General features: G+C 44.9%; 1 protein-coding gene across 3 annotated transcripts in view; it reads left to right on the forward strand.

The window, feature by feature from the left end:
• Positions 1 to 18,431, forward strand: part of Smg6 (SMG6 nonsense mediated mRNA decay factor) — a 304,470-nt gene that overhangs the window by 135,006 nt on the left and 151,033 nt on the right. The window lies entirely within an intron of this gene.

Below are 18,431 nucleotides of genomic sequence, written 5' to 3' on the forward strand. Positions count from 1 at the left end.
TTGTTGGGATAGGGTGTGTTGATCTGGGAGTACATGGTTTTGCCTGAATCTGGCCTGCGTAGATCTATTTGTATGTTAGTGTGATTCTTTCTTTCTTTCTTTCTTTCTTTCTTTTTTTTTTTGTGTGTGTGTTTTGAGGTTGGGTTTATCTGGCTCAGTCTGCCCTGGAATTCACTATGTAGTCTTAGGGTGTCCTCAAACTCACGGCGATCCCCCCCCACCCTTCCTCTCAAGTGCTGGGATTAAAGGCATGCGCCACCAAGTCCGTTTTCTTTCTTAAAAAAATAAATGTTTGTTTATTTGGAGTGAGAGAAAATGAATGAATAAGGCATGCCAGTGCCTAGTGCCACTGCAAATGAACTCCAGATGTAGGTGCCACTTTGTACATCTGGCTTTACATGGGTACTGGGGAATTGAACCCAGGCCGTAAGGCTTTGCAAGCAAACACTTTTAAGTGCTGAGCCATCTCCTTAGCCTGGCTTCTTTCTTTTTTTAGTTTTTTTTTCCAAGTAGGGTCTTACTTTAGCCCAGGCTGACCTTGAACTCACAGTGATCCTCCTACCTCTGTTATTTCTTTTTTTTTTTTTAAATTTTATTTATTTATTTATTTGAGAGCGACAGACACAGAGAGAAAGACAGATAGCGGGAGAGAGAGAGAATGGGCGCGCCAGGGCTTCCAGCCTCTGCAAACGAACTCCAGATGCGTGCGCCCCCATCTGGCTAACGTGGGACCTGGGGAACCGAGCCTCGAACCGGGGTCTTTAGGCTTCACAGGCAAGCGCTTAACCACTAAGCCATCTCTCCAGCCCTGTTATTTCTTTTTAAAATGACAGGAAAACAGCAGCATTTACCATCATAACCATTTTTTATTTATTTGATACAGAAAGAGGGGGAAAGAGAGAGAGAAAGAATGGGCACACCAGGGCCTCCAGCCACTGCAAATGAACCCCAGACACATGCACCTGCTTGTGCATCTGGCTAATGTGGGTCCTGGGGAATTGAACCTGGGTCCTTTGGCTTTGCAGGCAAATGCCTTAACTGCTACACCATCCCTCCAGCCCATAACCATTTTTTTTTTTGTTTGTTTGTTTTTTGAGGTAGGGTCTCATTCTGGTCCAGGCTAACCTGGAATTAACTCTGTAGTCTCAGGGTGGCCTTGAACTCATGGCAATCCTCCTACCTCTGCCTCCCGAGTGCTGGGATTAAAGGCGTGCACCACTACGCCCAGCCATAACCATTTTTTAATATATTTTATTTATTTATTTGCAAGCAGAGAGAGAGAGAATGAGTGAGAATGGGTACACCAGGGCGCGTAAGCTGCTGCAGACAAACTCCAGATGCATACACCACTTTGTACATCCAGCTTGACGTGGCTACTGGAGAATCAAACCCAGGTCACTAGGCTTTGCAGGCAAGTGTCTTAACCAATGAGCATCTCTCCAGGACCCCCCTTTTTTAGAATTAAAAAATATATATTATTTATTTATGAGAGAGAAATACAATGAGCATGCTATTTCTCCATCCCTGTACCAGCTTCTTTTTTTGTTATTGTTGTTTTTGTTTTGTCAAGGTAGGGTCTCATTCTAGTTCAGGCTGACCTGGAATTCACTATGTAGTCTCAGGGTGGCCTTGAACTCACAGCAGTCCTCCTACCTCTGCCTCCCAAGTGCACTCAGGAGGGATTGAAGGCATGCGCTCCCACACCCTGCCTGTAACACCTTTTTGTTTTTTTAATATTTTTATTTATTTGCAAGGAATGAGAGAGAGAATGAATGGAAAGAGGGCCTCTTGTCACTGCAAACTCCAGTTGCACATATCACTTTTGTGCATTTACTTTGTGCTCTAAGCAGATGCTGGGGAATCAAACCCAGGCTGGCAGTCTTTGAAGCAAGTGCTTTTAACTGCTGAGCCATCCCAACCTTTAGCTTTTCCATATATATGGTTATTTATTTGAGAGAGCTTATGTGTGTAGGGGGTGGTAGATGTGTATGGATGTGTCAGGGTCCTTTGGCACTGCAAATGAACTCCAGATACATGTGTCATCTTGTGCATCTGACTTTATGTGGCTATTGGGGACTCCACTTGGGGCAGCAGGCTTTGCAAACAAGCCCCTTTAGCCACTGAGCCATCTCCCCATCCCACGCTCCAACTTTTCTCCACCTTTCTCTTGTCTCCTTTTGCTGAGTGTGTGTATGACTATATCAGAGGTAAGTAAACTGTCCCACCAGCCAAGAATGGTATGTTTTAAATAGTGGGAAAAAAAATCAAATGAATATTATTTTAGACTCATGAACATTATATTAAAGTCAGATTTCACAGTAACATTGTGTAGGAACACAGCCATTCTTATTTAAAAATTCACTTATGGTCTGTGGCTGTTTTCACACTACAGCAACAGAGCTGAATGGTTACTTCAAAGCCAATACAAAAGGTACACAGTGCCTAAAATCCTGACTATAGAGACCATTACAAAGAAGACACACTGACTCTTGCACTCTTCTCTTTGTGTTCACATTTACACCATAGTGTCTGTATACTTGTAGGTGCCATCTCTGTTAGCTCTGTTGACTTTCTGTGTCTCTCTCCCTTCTGCACTCCTTCCTCTTTCCTGCCCTTCCCTCTTCCTTTGTACTTCTTCTCTCTGGCTCTCTCTCAGTACCACCACTTTCTTTCTGAGCACTACCCCTCTGTTCCATCCCCATTCTGTGCATTGTGCTCTAGCAGGTTTGTACACTGAAAGCTCCTTTTGGCTCTGTGTTGTGTGTTTCAGAGCAAGTGTACATTTCCAGTACTTCACCATCCTTGTCCAAGGCTTTTCTCTATGAGAGGAAAAACTAGTGGGTAGAATGTGGAGACTTGGGCTACTGCTAGAAAATGAGAGAGTTTCTGTGGATTGAGGGCTAGGCATGTGTACCTCCTTGATGTTTGGGAAGGCTGTTGCTGAATTTTGCTAAGCACTTACTGAACTTTCTGTGTGGGCTATGTAGTCCAACTCTTCCCCTACTTTCTTTCCAAATTGTTTCCTTGTACCTGTCTCCCAAGAGGTGCACCCCTGGGTTATTAATCCCACTCTCCAGTCCTTCCTTAGCTCTAGCTCTTAACTGTGGACAATCTTCATTGCATCAGCCAGTTCACATCCTTTCTGAGAGTCCTCCTAGGTTTCTAAAATATGCTCCAGACTAAGGCCTCTTGAGCCAGGGTTGAGCCCTGAGTTGGGCACCTGGGTTACACAAAAGAACTAACGGACTTGCTGGCTAGGGAAGCTGTTTCCTAGCAGTGATTCCCAAACAGTCAGCATGTGTGGTTTCAAACTTTTCAGGTTGTTGATCTGTAATATGGACTAAACAATTTGCAGTTTTGGAAAGGAAAATCTAGGAAACGACTCAGCTTTCCAAGTATCTAAGCCACTATTTCTGAGCATGTGCAGGGGACCATTGTGTGTACTTTCCTTTCAGGGATAGAGAGGTAAACCATCTGTTTGAGCCTTCCTGAGTCACCCCACATTGCAACTTAGCTATGATCCACCCATGTCCTGGGCCACCAGATTTGTTAACTCTCTTCTGCAGCTCTTGTCCTTTCATCCATTCTCCCTCACTTTCTTAGGCTTTTATTTGGCTGTGGAAATGGGAAGCTCACACAGGAAGTGCTGGGCCTCGTTTGAGGTAGTGAGTCTGTTTTTTCTTTGGATACTCTAGCAAATGGCCCATTGCCGGCTCTGTAACTTGCTGCCCATCTTTGGGCAAGGACTCAATCTGCAGCTGGGCACAAGATCTAAGCTTCAGTCTTCCTAGCAGCCTTCCCTAGCAGGCTTAGATGGGGGTGGACTACATGAATCATGTTTGCATCATTTCTTAAAACTTTTCTTCATAGAGAAAGAAAACTTGACCCAATAATGTATTGAATCTGACTGCCTAGTAAGTAGGTGTTGGTACTTTTGGATGCTTATTCTCTCCTGAACCTAGTCTGGGCAGCAAAGAAGTCATTGTGGTCAGAAGTTAGGTCCCTTTGGATAGTATCTATCTATATATATAGGACCAGCAGCTGGGTGCCTTTGGAATGCAAGATAAAGCATAAAGAAGTGCTTTGCTGTCCCTTGGACTGACCACAAGGCATGGTTTTGTGTAGATTATGTTCAGCAGAGCAGCTTGGTCTGAGTGAAAATTGAGGATAGTTCCACCTCCTAGCCTTCAGATCTGAACACTGGAAAGGTGGGATAAGAATTTTACCTCCTTCCTTTATAGTTTTTCTTATAGGTAACTACCTATATACTTTCAGAGTATTGTCATGGTATGGTGGTTCTGTGCTTTTCAACTTATATCTTGTACCCACTGATCTCCCGTCCATACTGTGGAATAATTATTTATTTATTTATTTCTTTTAAGTTTTTTTTTTTTTAATTTGATAGGGAGAATGGGTACACCAGGGCCTCCAGCCACTGCAAACGAACTCCAGAGGCATGTGCCCCCTGTGCATCTGATTTATATGGGTCCTGGGGAATCGAACCAGGCTCCTTTCTTTGGCTTTATAGGCAAATGCCTTAACCATTAAGCCATCCCTCCAGCCCATACTGTGGAATAATTTTTTAAATTATTTTTGTTTATTTTTATTTGAGACAGAGAGAGAGAGGGAGAAAGAGGAGAGAGAATGGGAATGCCAGGGCCTCTAGCCACTGCAAATGAACTCCAGACACATGTGCCACCTTGTGCATCTGGCTTATGTGGGACCTGGAGAATCGAACCTAGGTCCTTAGGCTTCACAGGCAAGCACCTTAACTGCTAAGCCATCTCTCCAGCCTTTTTAAAAATCTTTTAAAATTTTTATAAGCAGAGAAGACAGAAGAGGAGAGAGAGAGAGAGAATGGGCATGCCAGGGCCTCTAGCCACTGCAGAAGAACTCGATACACATGTGCCACTTTATGCATCTGGCTTTATGTTGGTACTGGGAAATTGAACTCAGGTCATTAGGCTTTGCTGGCAAAGTGCCTTAACTGCTGAACCATTTCTCCAGCCTTTTTATTTTTTTTTAATCAGAGAGAGAATGAGAATTGGCGTGCCAGAGCCTCCAACCACTGTAATCAAACTCCAGAGACATGCACAATTTTGTGTGCATATGTGACCTTGCACACTTGCTTCACATTGTGTGTCTGGCTTACATGGGACCTAGAGAGTTGAACATGAGTCCTTAGGCTTCATAGGTAAGTGTGTTAACCGCTAAGCCATCTCTGCAGCCCATCCAGTCTTTTTTATTTTATCTTTTGAGTTAGGGTGTCACTGTAGCCCAGGCTGACCTGGATCTCACACCATAGTCCCAGGCTGGCTTCAAACTAATCCTCCTATCTCTGCCTTGTATAAGCACTGGGATTAAAGGCAAGTGCCACCATGCCCAGATCTTTGTGTTTTGACATAGGAATTTTTGTTTGTTTGTTTTTGTTTTGTTTTTCAAGGTAGGGTTTAACTTTAGCCCAGGCTGACCTGTAAATCACTATGCAGTCTCAGGCTGGCCTCAAATTCATGGGTGACCTTCCTACCTCTGCTTCAGAAGTGCTGGGATTAAAGGCATGCGCCACCATACATGGCTTGAGACCAGTTTTTATTCTGTAGCTTCAGTTGGCCTAGAACTTACTTTGTAGCCCAGGCTGTCTTCAAACTTGGGGCAATCTTGCTTCAGCCTCCAACCTGCTGGGACTACAGGAACGTCAGCACACCTGGCTTCTATGGAACCTTTAAAGTTCATAGGGAATAACATACACCAGAAGGTTCTGTATAGGAACTGGGAAGTTCTTTGTTGCTGATCTTAATTTCAAAAGGTTTAGGGGGCTGGAGAGATGGCTTAGTGGTTGAGGTGTTTGCCTGCAAAGCCAAAGGACCCAGGTTTGATTTTCCCAGAACCCACGTAAGCCAGATGCACAAGGTGGCGCAGGTGTCTGGAATTTGTTTGCAGTGGCTGGAAGCCCTGCTGTGCCCACTCTCTCATCTATTTGCCTTTTACTCTGTCTCTCAAATAAGTAAAAAAAAAAAAAAAGGGGGGGGTGGGTGCTGGAGAGATGGCTTAGTGGTTAAGGCACTTGCCTGTGAAGCCTGTGGAATCCAGGTTCGACTCCCCAGAATCCATGTAAGCCAGATGCACAACGTGGTACATGTCTGGAGTTCTATTGCAGTGGCTAGAGGCCCTGGTGTGCCCATTCTCTCTCTCTCTCCCTCTCTGCTCCCCCCAAAAATAAATAATAAAATATTTTTAATGTAGATAAAAATATTAGAGGATTGCTAGAGAGATAGCTTAGTGGTTAAAGTGCATGCCTGCGAAGCCTATGGAACCCAGGTTCAATTCTCCAGGTCCCACGTAAGCCAGATGCACATGGTGGCACACACATCTGGAGTTCATTTTCAGTGGCTGGAGGCCCTGGCATGCCCATTCTCTCATTCTCCCTCCCTCTCTCTGCCTCTAATAAATAAATTTTAAAAATACAGCTTTTGGGGTGGAGAGATGGCTTAGCCGTTAAGCGCTTGCCTGTGAAGCCTAAGAATCCTGGTTCAAGGATCGATTCCCCAGGACCCACTCCAGATGTACAAGGTGGCATGTGCCTCTGGAGTTTGTTTGCAGTGGCTAAAGGCCCTGGCATGCCCATTCTCTCTCTCTCTCTCTCTCCCTCTTATTCTGTCTGTCTGTTGCTCTCAAATAAGTAAATAAAAGTAAACAACAAAAAAAAATCTTTTTTAATATTTTTTATTTATTTGAGAGGGAGAGAGAGAATGGGTGCACTAGGGTCTCCAGCCACTCTAAATGAATTCCAGACGCGTGTGCCCCTTGTGCATCTGGATCCTTTGGCTTTGTAGGCATAGGCCTTAATCGCTGAGCCATGTCTCCAGCCCAAAAATAAAACTTTAAGGGCTGGAGGAATAGCTTAGCGGTGAAAGCATTTGCCTACAAAGCCAAAGGACCCAGGTTCTGTTCCCCAGGACCCATGTTAGCCAGTTGAACAAGGGGGCGCAAGTGTCTGGAGTTCAGTTACAGTGGCTGAAAGCCCTGGAGTGCCCATTCTGTTTCTCTCTCTCTCCCTCTCCCTCTTTCTCTGTCAAATAAATAAATAAATAATTTTTTTAAAAAGTAAATCTTAAAAAAAAATTAGCCGGGCATGGTGGTGCATACCTTTAATCCCAGCACTCGGAAGGCACAGGTAAGGAGGATTGCTGTGAGCTTGAGGCCACCCTGAGACTGCATAGTAAATTCCAGGTCAGCCTGGGCTAGAGTGAGACCCTACCTCAAAAAAAAAAGTTTTAGGATTGCTCTCAAGGGAACAGGAAGGAAATGGCTTCCACTTATCACCTCTCCTGTGCATATTTTCATTGGTCCTTACCTGCCTTTGTTCTTGGTTTGTTTTGTTTTTGAGGTAGGGTCTCATTCTAGCCCAGGTTGACCTGGAATTCACTGTGTAGTCTCAGGGTGGCATTGAACTCACAGCGATCCTCCTACCTCTGCCTCCCAAGTGCTGGGATTAAAGGCATGGGCCATGCCTGGCCTTGTTTTGTTTTTAATATTTTTTAAAAGCTTCTGTTTGTGGTAAGCAATGTTTGTTTGTTTGTTTATGAGAGAAAGAAAGAGACAGATAGAGAGAATGTCCACTGCAGATGAACTCCAGATACATGTACTACCTTGTGTCTGTCTTACATGGGTACTGGGAAATTGAACCTAGGTCCTTAGGCTTCACAGGCAAATGCCTGAACTGCTAAGCCATCTCTCCAGACCTGTTTTTTTAATTTTATTTATTTATTTATTTGCAAAGAGAGAGGGAAATAGGAAGGGAGGAAGAATTGACTTGCCAGGGCCTCTAGCCCCTACAAATGAACTCCACTTGCATGCACTGCTTTGTGCATCTGGCTTTATATGTGTACTGGGGAATTGAACCCAAGCCATCAGGCTTTTGCAAGTAAGTGCCTTAACCACTGAGCCGTCTCTCTAGCACTGTTCTTGGAGAGAAAGAAGCAGATTGGAGATCCGGGGTGGGGGGAATGGACACAGCAGGACCTCCTGCCATTGCAAACAAACTCCAGATGCATGTGCCACTTTGTGCATCTGGTTTTACATGGGTCCTAGGGAATTGAATCATGGCCCTCATGATGGTCTTTTTTGTTTCTCTCCTTTTTACCCATGTTCCTATTCTTTCTAGTCAAATCTACTTTTACTAGTAGGCTTATATGGAGCATGGAGATGATGGTGACAGAATATCATTGGCGTTGAAGAGTGGATAAGGAAAGAATTGCAGGGCCACTTGTTTATTCCCTCACAGTAGCACTTAGGTCTGTGTGCTGGAATCAGCATGTAAGTTGACTTCACATTGTATCTCTTAGAAATTGTGATAGGAGCTTTATATCCCAAGAGGTTTTTGATGCAAAATATTGGAGCAGGGTATGGAAAGTGGCCTCCCTATCCACTGTAAAAAGACTGTAGCCAGGTGTGGTGACGCATGCCTTTAATACCAACACTTGGGAGACAGAGGTAGAAGGATTGCTGTGAGTTCGAGGCCACCCTGAGACTACATAGTGAATTCCAGGTCAGCCTGAGCTAGAGTGAGACCCTACCTTGAAAAACTGAGAAAGAAAAAAAACAGAAAACAAAAAACAGGATAGCCAGGCATGATGGTGCACACCTTTAATCGCAGCACTTGGGAGGCAGAGGTAGGAGGATTGCTGTGAGTTTGAGGTCACCCACCCGGAGACTACATATTGAATTCCCAGGCTTTGGGAGCCGAGGTAGGAAGAGTGCCATGAATTCAAGGCCACCCTGAGACTACATAGTGAATCCCAGGTCAGCATGGGCTCGAACAAAACCCTACCTTGAAAAACCAAGAAATAAAAGGTATATAATGCTTTGGCCTTTATTTATTTATTTATTTTTAGTTTTTTGAGGTAGGGTTTCACTCTAGCTCGGGTGGACCTGGAAATCACTATGTAATCTCAGGGTGGCCTCGAACTCATAGTGATCCTTCTACCTCTGCCTCCCAAGTGCTGGGATTAAAGGCATGCACCACCACTCCCAGCTGCTTTGGCCTTTTTAAAAACAGACTGCAATGTTTGGAGGGCCCATATACTTTATGCATCAGCTAGCTCAGTTTTGAGTGCTTTCATACCAGGTCTCCTGTGATGCTAGAGGCAGCTGCTCCCTACTTTATCAAGTGAACATGAGGAAAGGTGTTAATATCAGTGAAGGGAGAAGAATAGAGTAGAGGGCTTCCATGAACCTAAGCAGAGGAATTCCTTGCATCCCAGTACCTTGGGCAGATCCAGGCAAGTGAGACAACCTACCTCATTTCTCAGTCTTGGCTGAAGCCAAAGCTTCCCTCATCTTGATCTCTAGTTCTCAGTAAGTGAAAGAGTCAGGGGACTTTGAGAACATCCAAACCTAGCCCAGCTGTGGCAGTTGGTTTATTGCTTTCAGCTGGTACTTGAACCCAGGTCCTGGTCTTGGAGGCTTTCCCAGGTTTAATCCCCAGAGCTTTCTCTGCAGCTGTATGACACTGCGCTGACCTCGAATGAGGATAGGAAAATAGAACCAGTGCCAAGCCAGAGTCTCTTTTTCATTTGGAGTCTGGCTGTCTGCCCATGACCAGGGTTACATAATGGGAAACATTGCTGGGGCTCTGGAGAGCCCGCGTTTCACCAGGCTGCCCAGACCCTTCGCATTCTGATGCTATATATCTTCCTAATTGTAGCTCGGATGCATTTATCACACTGTTGGATTGGAGTGCTGTTTAAAAAAATCTAGAAATTCCTGGACTTGCTGCTTTTCCATTGCTTGTCTTATATAGTTTGCAGAGCATGCTGGAAAATACTCTTAGGGAGCCCTCTGAGACACCATCATATAGGGAGAAATAGGGATGCGTAGGGAGTAATCGGTAAGCTACATTCTGCAGGGAACCCACATATGTTGACCTTGCAGATGATACAGGCATTCTGAGTTAAAAAGCTACCTAGTTCACTCACTTCCATAAGGGCAGTTCTGAAACAAGGCCTAATTCCCAAATCTAATCGGCACCCTTTCAAGGTCACTTAATACGTCTTCCCAAAAGGGCATTTTTAGGAGGTCACTAAGTAATAATCCATCAGCACTTCCCTGAAGGAAGTGGTGGTGACTGTGGGAAGCCCCTTTGCTACCCTGGCTCCCCACCCAGTCTCCCTGGCTCCAGTTTGGGGCGTCAGCACTATAGCCTGGCACCAGGGGGTTCCTCTTCCTCTAAGTTCTGAGTGTGGGGCACACGTGATCTCTCCCACGGCAGGAGTCTTTGTCCCCTCCCCACTCCTCCCACAGGACTCCTTATGAGAGGAAGGGGTGTTGGCCTAAGGTTCCAATCTGACCCCAACAGGGTACAGCAGCTGACCCCAGGGAGAGGACTTTCCAGCTCTGGGCCAAGGTTATTTGGGTCCAGTGTGTGCTAAGCTGAGAAGACGTGTTGGAGTGGTTACAGCTAAAAGTTTGGAGAGGCAGGAACCGTGAGAATCCGCACCAGGGAGGCTGCCGAGGACTCCACTCATGCCGTGGAGATGTCAAGATTCCCTAGGGGCTGCTTTTTCCCAAAACACAGTGCTGATGGTTTTAACACACCATAGTGGTGTGACAGAGACTGTATGTATTAGCATGGCTTGAGAGAAGTGAAATCAATAAGGCTCTGACCTAGAATCTGAAGAGGGGACATGGGAGAGGTACTTAGGTACTTGAGAAATCTTGAAATGAGCCAGGCGTGGTGGCACATGCCTTTAATCCCAGCAACTGGGAGGCAGAGATAGGAGGATTGCCATGAGTTTGAGGCCACCTTGAGACTGTGAATCCCAGATCATCCTGAGCTACAGTGAGACCTTACTTTAAAAAACAAACAGGGGGAGAGAGGGAGGGAGAAAAAGAAATCCTGAAATGAGGTTACAGTGACCTTTCACTGGCTATAGGACTCTAAATGCATTGCTTATAGCAGGGAAGTTTGTGTCCTTGCTGTAGTATATAATGATTGAGCTTCAGTATATGATTTGCTCTGTTGGATAAAATTGATTTAGGGTTGGATACTTTCTCAAAGGCCCAAGTTGACTGATTTGTATGAACTAGAGTTGCTAAAGGGATAATCTTCAACTAGATCCCATGTTCTTTATGTTCACTCAGTAAATATCTCTTACTCTTAGAGGATGGTGTGGTGTCTTGCCTGTCTTAACCCCTAGAACAGTGATCTCTAACTTCTTTGCATCACAAAAGCGTCTAGAAAACACACTTTTTGTAGTTCCTGTATCTCAGAGAGAGGACTACATAGGCTGGTTTCTTACCATTCCTGCTCTATCTGGGCATATTACAGTACCTAGTACTGATCCTCATCTCATTGCAAACAGGGTTGGCATGGCATCCTGGCTTTTTACAGACCCTGATAAGTCATTTTAAGCCCAATTACTACTATTAGTATTTTAACTCTACCAAGTTTGTTTCATTTAGGTCCATTTGAACTAGTAGCTGCTCACACCCTGCCATTTTCTGCAGTTGAGTGAGAAGTGCTGTAAGGCAACCCTGGGCTTACATTGGCCACAGAACCAGTGAGTTGGAAAGCTGTGGGCTTCCAAAATGAAATTGGGTTTAAAAAGCAGCAGATACAGTACATCTTAGAGCATTTACTCTGCCTGTTATCATTCCTTTTTGTGTCTGTACTAAGTAAGCTTTCTCTCTTTCAGCTTCCTTGCGCCTACTTTCTGTGCCATCTTAGCTATATTTTCAGACCTCCTCACCCCAGGAACCAAAAATCCAACTCCTTTCCCATCTGTACTACTTCTCTGATCTTCCATAACTCTGAAACACAATGCAGGGCTTCTTCTCACTCAACTCTTTCCGGGTTTGTTCTGCAGCTGTGGAGTTTGAATGTTAGTGTTTAAACAAGCTGGTATTACACAGGAAATGGCCACCTCCACAGGCCCCTGCAGGCTTGTAACATGGGGTCATTGTACTTGATATTAATCACCAGTGAGTCTGTTCCCCCAGCAAAAAAATATGAAGGATTGTGTGAGTACTTCGTCCTCTGTAGTATTTTCAGAAAGTGACTGAGCTCTTGTCAGAGCATTCCAAACTATTGCCCCTCCCTTAGCCCCATCCTAGTTGGGAGTTTTTAGAACAGTCTTACCTGACTCTTTTGGCAGATCTGGCATAGCATACTCACATATCTCATACCTTAATCTTCTAGGACATGTTGTAATTGTGTAGCATCTCCTAGGAGAGAACTCTAGAATTTTAGAAGCACAGAAACCTACTGGCCTACATGAGAGCAGGTCGTCTCAGTTCCCAAGACTGAACAACTTTTCTAATACTATTTGCAGAGCTAACCTCAGGCTGAAGGGTTAATCTGATTCCCCAAGTCAATATCCCCTAAACAACCAACTAAGAGTGTGTGTTGGTTCATTTCTGTGAAATGTGTTTCCCCAGTCACCTGGGCTGGCCTGGGCTGCATTGTATCGGCCAACAGCTGCACTGCACTCAAACTGACAGCTACATTAAACCTTGGAATTCTGAGGCAATAAAAAGTAAATTAACTCTTATTTTTTTTTTTCTTCCTGGTGGAGTAAGTGAATGCATGTCTGTAGGGAAGTGAGTGAACCTTGGTTCTAAGTACATACCTCTAACTAGTCATTGCTGGTCTGTCCCAGGCTAGAATCTGGAATTCAGACTCTAGCCAGGAGTCTGCTTTCCTGGTGTGTGGTGTGCTCTGTGGGGTTGGGCCAGTGGGTCACCCTGCAATTGCTGATCTCTGCACACTAATCACACTCCAGCTGTTGAGAGACTCCCTTGCCACCACTCTGGGAGCCCATAAATGGGTTTATTGAACACAGTTTCATATTCACTAGCTGCTTGTGTCTGCTTGGTAAAGAGTATACCCAACTTAAGTGGAATTTTGTGGGCTTTGGGCGTGTCCCCAAAATATAAGTGTAGCTCGAAAGCCAGGAGTTGAGTGAGCCAAGCATAAGGGCAAAATATCTGTTATCCTAGCACTCAGAAAGCTGAGGCAGGAGCATCACTGAATTTGAGGCCAGTCTAGGCTACCATGATAAGTTCCAAGATAGTTTAGACTATAGAGTGAAGCCCTGTCTCTAAAAGAAAAAGAAAGAGGTGGGTAACTTGAGTCCATAGTATTCTCAAGTGTCCATTTAGAATCAAAGGAGATTGGAGATTACCAGAAAAACCTGGGAAGTCATTTTCCAAGCACTGCCAGATGATTGGGAGATGCTTAAAGCTTAGGGCCACAAGAATTTGATTTTGCGTTCTTCAACTAACCTTCTAGGTGTCAGTTTTGAGATGAGGGATCTCACCTAAGTTTTTGGAGCACCTCTCTCAGCTTCCCATATCCCTGTAAGGAATCACTAATAGGCCAATGAGTACTGACAGTTGTGTTAGTATCTGTAGTATTCACTAAGAGATTAGCAGATGATCAAGAAGGGAGCTTTGCTATCTCACTGAAATATAGAATAAAGCAGCTGTCTGAAATTACAGAGTCCAGGCTGAATTGACCAGGACAGAAGTGACCTTTCATTGAAGCATTTATGTATCACCTTGGTTCTGATCAGTCTAACTTGACCCTTGGACTACTTTTATATTTCTGACTTGGGAACTCAGGGCACTTCCTATATATATATATTTTTGGCACCAGCTATTGTCTTACAAAAATTAACACTTAGGGCTGGGTATGGTGGTGCACGCCTTTAATCCCAGTACTTGGGAGGCAGAGATAGTAGAATCACTGTGAGTTCGAGGCTACCCTGAGACTATATAGTAAATTCCAGGTCAGTCTGGGCTAGAGTGAGACTCTACCTCAAAAAAAAAAAAAAAAAAAATCAACAGTAGGATAGGAACTCTGATCCATCTTATTTTTACAATGAGTCGTAGGGTTTTGGCACAAGGTGGGTGGTAATGGGCAAAAGAAAGATGTGGGCAGGGGTCTCTGGTGGTGGCCAGCAGTCTCTGGGAGGAGTCAGTTTTGGTTATCTGAGCCTTAGGGGACAGGAGAGCATGATAATGAAAACCACATGGTACCACATATTTTTTCGTATTGGATCCAAGATGGTAAGGGTGGGAGGATGAGAGAGGAATATGGGGCCTCCCACTGTGGCAGCTTTGGTGATTTTCTGCTGCCTTCTTCTGGCTAGGGATGCTGCTGCCCACACCTCCACCCTAATCTCCAACTGTGTCCTAAAGCAGCCCTGACCTGTACATCACCAACCAGGGTCCCCAAGCCAAGAATTCAGATGGGAGACTTTTCACCTTCTTCCTTCACACTGGCGTCTTTCCTGTTTATTTTCCAAATTGCTGCTCTGCAGCCATGCAATGTCTATTGGCCAAAGCTCACCAGAGCTGTGGGATCAGACTCAGGCAGTGGGCTCAAGTGGCCAACAGGGCACTGGGGGAGGAAGCAGGGAACTGGAAGAGCCTCCCTGTGCGTCTCCCATGGGCAGCTCTAACCTCAGAGGCAGCCCTGAGCAGCCCTATCACATCCGGTGCTTGTCTCTGCAGCCGGACTGGAGGATAAACTATCAGAGCTGTGGGGCAGTGCATCATTCCTCTTATTATTTTCTTCTCTGCAGATGGGGTCGTGGAAAGTTCAGTTCCTTTTAACCCTCAAAGTTCTGTTTATTCTACAGCTGGTAGCCTGAATGCTGCATTTCCCATTACATCACAAAGGGGTTCAGGCAGATTTCTGCACAGAAACGTGTTGCAACTGTTTATTTTTTTCCATATTTAAACATTTCTGACAGCCAAACCCAGCTGAGCCAAAAGATGGAGCTTTGTGAATGAGTCTGCTTCTTGGTGTCTGTGTAGAGAGAGGCTTTATAAAGCTTGTCCCTCCGGTGATTCTTCTCAAACATGTCCTTTTTCCTGGGCAAAGCCTGTGAATCAAGTTACTTCTGCAGTACACGTGTGTTGATTATGTGCCGTTGTGTGATTAATGGGGCTGTGTTCCGCCTGGTTCCCAGGACGCTCTTGAAAACAAGATGTTTCATTTCATTGCCTTTTCCTAGTGCAGTGATTATAGTAAATAAACCAGTGCAGCCTCCTTCCACCTGGAGTGAAGGAGTCCCCAAACCTCTCCCTATTCTCCTGTAGTCTCTTTTTTTTTTCTCCTGTAGTATCATTTTCATTGTTACATTCCTTGATTGTACTCTTCTCTGCCATCTCTCTTAAGGTTTCCAGTCTCCAGAAGAAATGAGTTGCTTAGGTCTGAATCCCCTTCCTACCAGGTAGACTCATGCACAGTACCCCTGGGGAGATTTCAGGATGATTCTTAAAACTTTCTTTGCTTCTTGTCTCTTGCCACTCTTATCTTGCTCTCACTCACTTGTGTGCTCTCTCTCTCTCTCTTATTTCCCAAAGTAGGGTTTCGCTCTAGCCCAGGCTGATCTGGAATTCACTATGTAGTCTCAGAGCGGCCTCAAACTCACAGCAATCTCCTACCTTTGCCTCCCAAGTGCTGGGATTAAAGGCGTGCACCACCATGCATAGTCACTCTATCTCTTGAAACTAGTTGTGAAAGTTTCTCTTATTGAGGCAGGGTTTGTCTGGCTTTGACAAATTCACAGTGATCAACCTACCTTAGCCTCCCGTGTGTCACCACACCTAGCTGTGAAGCTTTTCTTACAATTCTCCTATAGCTCTCTTCCTTTGTGTGTGTGTTTTTTCTCTTGTTGTTGTGTGTATGGGGATATGGTGTGTGTAGAATACGCACATGCATGTGTCCATGTTGTGACCCATGAGCTCACCTGCAGTGGCTGGAGCAAAACACTGGGTGTCCTGCACTATCACTCATCTACCTGCTCTTACTTGAGCTGGTGTCTCTTACTGATCCCAGAGCTTGTTTTGCTGTTGTTTTTGTGAGCTCTGGTGATTCTCAGGTCTCTCTTCCTCTGTGGGACTGGGATTGCAGATACATGTAGCCATGCCCACCTATTTATGTGGGTCTTTGGGGATTCAACTCGAGCACTCGGTCAGTCCTCCTCAAGCTCTCATGCTTGCACAGTGTGTGCATTTAACAGCTAAGCCATTTCTCCAGCCCCATTCCACTCCTTGTGGATTAACTCTTACCTCCATTAGGGATCCTGTTCCAGACTCCCAGTTAGGGGCGTCTCTGGAAGAAAAAGCCAAGTCTGTAGACTTGGCAGGCATTTCATCTGATCATAACTTGAGGTATTCTAGACAGGCAAAAAGAAGTTTGATGTGGGCTGGAGAGATGGCTTAGCAGTTAAGCGCTTGCCTGTGAAGCCTAAGGACCCCGGTTCGAGGCTCGATTCCCCAGGACCCACGTTAGCCAGATGCACAAGGGTCGCATGTGTCTGGAATTCATCTGCAGTGGCTGGAGGCCCTGGCGTGCCCATTCTCTCTCTCTCTCTGCCTCTTTCTCTGTTGCTCTCAAATAAATAAATAAAAATAAACCAAAAAAAATTTAAAAAAAAAAAAGAAGTTTGATGCATTCTTAGCACCAGATAGAAATATGAATATAGGGCTGGAGAGATGGCTTAGCGATTAAGCGCATCCCTGTGAAGCCTAAGGACCCTGGTTCGAGGCTCTACTCCCCAGGACCCACGTTAGCTAGATGCACAAGGGAGCGCATGCAACTGGAGTTCATTTGCAGTGGCTGGAAGCCCTGGTGTGCCCATTCTCTCTCTTTCTCTCTCTCTGCCTCTTTCTCTCTTTGTCACTCTCAAATAAATAAAAATAAACAACAACAAAAAATACCTTTAAAAATCTTTAAAAAAAAAAAGAAATATGAATATAGGGCTGGGGAGATGGCTCAGCAGTTTAAAGGCACTTGCTTGCAGAGCCTCACAGCCTGGGTTTGATTCCCCAGTGCACACATAGAGCCAGATGCACAAAGTAGAACATGTGTCTGAAGTTGGTTTGCAGCATCAGGAGGCCCTGACATACCTGTACACTCTCCTCGCACCCCCTCTGCTCTCAAGTAAATGAAAAAAAATATTTTCAAAAGCAGTCAAGTGGTGGCACACGCTTTTAATCCCAGCACTCAGGAGGCAGAAGTAGGAGGATCTCCATGAGTCGACACCACCCTGAGATTACAGAGTGAATTCCAGGTCAGCCTGAGCTAGAGTGCCTCAGAAAAAAATCAGGGAAAAAAAAAAAAGACTGGCCGTGGTGGCACACGCCTTTAATCCCAGCGCTCAAGAGGCAGAGGTAGGAGGACCGCTGTGAATTTTAGACTAGTCTGGGACTACATAGTGACTTCTAGGTGAGCCTGGGCTACATTAAAATCCTATCTTGAAGAACCAAACACCAAGAAATATAAAATATAAAAAGAAGGTTCATTTTACTCTCACCATCATATTCATCTTTCTTTCTATTTTTTTTTTTTAATTAGAGGTATGGTCTCACTCTGACCCAGGCTGACCTGGAATTAACTATGTAGTCTCAGGGTGGCCTCGAACTCACAGAAATCCTCCTACCTCTGCCTCCTGAGTGGTGGGATTCAAGGTGATACCAAAAAAAAAAAAAAAAATTGGCAGGGGGAGGGAGGTGGTTGAGGTCAGGTCTTGCTGTTGCTGACCTGGAATTTACTATGTAATCTCAGGGTGGCCTCGAACCCACTTCAGCCCTACTATTTCTGCCTCCTAAGTGCTGGGATTAAAGGCTTGCATCACTATGGTTAGTTGGTTGGGTTTTGGGATTTCTTTTGTTTGTTCGTTTTTTGGCTTTTTGTTTTTCAAGGTAGGGTCTCACTCTACACCAGGCTGATCTGGAATTCACTATACAGTTTCAAGCTGGCCTCAAATTTACAAAGATCGTCCTACTTCTGCCTCCCCAGTGCTGAAATTAAAGGTGTACATACCTGGTGAACCTTATTTTTATAATTCTGCCTTGGAGTTTTCCTTTTTTGTATTTTATTTATCTGTTTGCAAGAAAAAGAGAAAGAGAGAATGGGTGTGCCAGGGCCTCTTGCCACTGTAAAGGAACTCCAGATGCATGCATCACTTTGTGCATCTGGCTTTATGTGAGGAGTTGGCTTTGCAAGTAAGCGCCTTAACCACTGAGCCATTTCTCCAGCCCTGCCTTAGAGTTTTTTGTTTGATTTGTTTTTTGGTTTTGGTTTTGGTTTTCTCAAATAGCTCTAACCCATGCTTACCTGGAATTCACTATGTAGTCTCAAGCTGGCCTCAAGCTCACAGAAATCCTCCTGTCTCAGCCTTTCTAGTGCTGGGATTAAAGGCTTGTGCACCACACCCAACTACCTTGGAGTTTTAAAAAATATTTTATTTTTTATTTATTTATGAGAGAGAGAGAGAGAGAGCGAGAGCACCAGGGCCTCCAGCCACTGCAAATGAACTCCTAATGCCTGCCACCAATGTGCATCTGCCTTATGTGGGTCCTGGGGAATTGAACCTGGGTCTTTTGGCATTGCAGGCAAGCACCTTAAGCCATCT

The sequence above is a fragment of the Jaculus jaculus genome, chromosome 9 (genome assembly GCF_020740685.1).
Source record: "Jaculus jaculus isolate mJacJac1 chromosome 9, mJacJac1.mat.Y.cur, whole genome shotgun sequence".
NCBI lineage: Eukaryota > Metazoa > Chordata > Mammalia > Rodentia > Dipodidae > Jaculus > Jaculus jaculus.